The sequence below is a fragment of the Triticum dicoccoides genome, chromosome 2A (genome assembly GCF_002162155.2).
Source record: "Triticum dicoccoides isolate Atlit2015 ecotype Zavitan chromosome 2A, WEW_v2.0, whole genome shotgun sequence".
Taxonomy (NCBI): Eukaryota; Viridiplantae; Streptophyta; class Magnoliopsida; order Poales; family Poaceae; genus Triticum; species Triticum dicoccoides.
The window spans coordinates 219759870-219762247 of record NC_041382.1 but is presented as its reverse complement, the minus strand read 5'-3'; positions in this window follow the sequence as shown (position 1 = coordinate 219762247).

Below are 2378 nucleotides of genomic sequence, written 5' to 3'. Positions count from 1 at the left end.
TGGACCCAGCTGTCAGCCTCTCCATGTACAGTACTCTTCCGATGGAAGTCGTTCCTTGACCATGTTGACCATGCCGCGCGGAGAGCACCACGGCGGTGGACGACGGCGAGGCCTAGGAAGGGGATGACGCAGCAGTGGAAGCCTGCGCGGAGAGGACTACGAGGGTTCATTGGTTCGGCTGCAGTGTGAGGCTGCCGTCGCCGCAGGGCCTGGCCAGTGGTGGGAATAGTAGGGGGCGGTGAGGCCTCTGCGGTAGCACAACCGGCCACGGGAGGCAGGAGTATGCGACACGACCGGCGCTGCTTTGGGCGGCTGGAGCAAGAAACCAGAGGTTGAAGAAGCACTACGGCCGTTGGATGGACATCGTACGGTCACTGGAGCTAGAATCGTTCATATTGACTAAGTTGACAAAGCCCTTCGTCCCTGTCAACTTAGTAGGCCCACAAGTCAGCCTCCCAGCAAGGTGGGTCCCAGCTAGCTGGGGGAGTATTCATTTTTTTGTGCATAATAAGGAGGCACTTCCGGTGGGTCCGAGTTGACAGCGGGGGGAACGTTTTTTTCGCGAAATACGGTGGCCCGTCTGGTGGGTCCCAGCAGTGAGGGGAAACAATTTTTTTCGCAAAATACTGGTGGCCCGTCCGGTGGGTCCCTGCTGTCAGGTGGAGGAATCATTATTTTCTGTGTAATAAGGAGGCACTTCCTTGCTGCCGCCGTGGACCCAGCTGTCAGCCTCTCCACGTACAGTCCACGTCCGATGGAAGTCGTTCCTTGACCACATTGACCACGCCGCGCCGAGAGCACCAGGGCGGTGGACGACGGCGAGGCCTAGGAAGGGGACGACGCGGAGCCGGTGAAGACGTGGCAGTGGATGCCCACGCGGAGAGGAGTATGAGGGTTCACTCGTTCGGCTGCGGTGTGAGGCTGCCGTCGCCGCAGGGCCTGGCCAGCGGTGGGAATAGTAGGGGGCGGTGAGGCCTCCACGGCAGCATAGCCGGCCACGGGAGGCAAGAGCAGGCGGCATGACCGGCGCTGCTTTGGGCGGCTGGAGCAAGAAGACCAGAGGTTGAAGAAGCACTACAGCCGTTGGATGGACATCGTACGGTCACTGCAGCTAGAATCGTTTATATTGACTAAGTTGACAAAGCCCTTGGTAAGTCAACTTAGTAGGCCCACAGGTCAGCTTTCGAAATGGTGCGCCCCAGATGTCAGGGGGAGGAATCATTTTTTGGGCGGGTGAAGCTAGAATATCCGAGATTGAAGAAGAAGCACGGCATCCATTGGATGGACATCCAACGGCCAGTGCTGCTAGAACAGTGTGTTAACTATAAGTTGACAAAGCCTTGCATACGCATCAACTCTGATTTTTTAGGGGACGCGTCAACTTAGTAAGGCCAGAAGTGTGTGGCAGAGAACTTATAGCCCATTTGAGATTTGTAAGAATGGGTAGCCCATTTTTGAATTCTAATGGAATTTACTACAACCCATTTACAGTTTGTTAAAAGTACAGCCCATTTCAACCACCCGTTCAAAACAGAATTCAATAAAATTTCCCATATTTTGATGGGATCCGAAATATTTTTATCCCGAAATTTCTATTTAGATTAAATACAATTTCAATATAAATTTATATTACGTAAAAATCCAACAAAACATTGCGCTCGCAACAATTAATGAAATTAAAATTTTCAATATCCAAAAATAATATTTTATGAAGTAATCACGTGTTTGGTGCATTTTTTTATAGTTACTGCCTAGTTTTTATAATTACATCCCATTTATTATTTCTTAAAGCCCAGTTTCTTGTCACGCCTAATGCATCCCTCCTAGGAAAGATTTGCAGCCCAGCGGGGTGGAGAATAACAACTTGACCTTGCCTGGGTATTCCTAAAAAAGTATAGCTGGGCTAGCCATTTTCAGCTTGAAAAAAATTAATATCTGGGCTGGATATCTGGCTTGGGCTAGCCGGGCCACAGCCCGCCCAGTTAATACCTGCAGCGATGTTTTCGTTGTTGTTCAGAGGAGAAAAATTAATATCTGGGCTAAACATCGAAAAACTCTGCAGTGCTCACACCTCAAAAACACAAATACTGCTCGAGCTGCTTGGTCCCAGCTGTCGGCCGCTTCTTGTGCAATTCTCTCGTTTATTGACTAGTACTACATAGGTTGACAATGGCGTGGGACCGTGATGTCAGGAAACCAGGGGAAGCAAAATAAATAACTCCAGTGAGCACTTCCACCTCTGCCTCGTTGTCTCTCGTGGAAACCCCTTTCCTCCCTTTTTTTGCTCGGGCAAGGACCAATGCATACAGCACGTCCATGCGATTATTAGGCAAGAAATAAAAGCGCTTTGCATGCTATGAATTATGATGGCCTACATG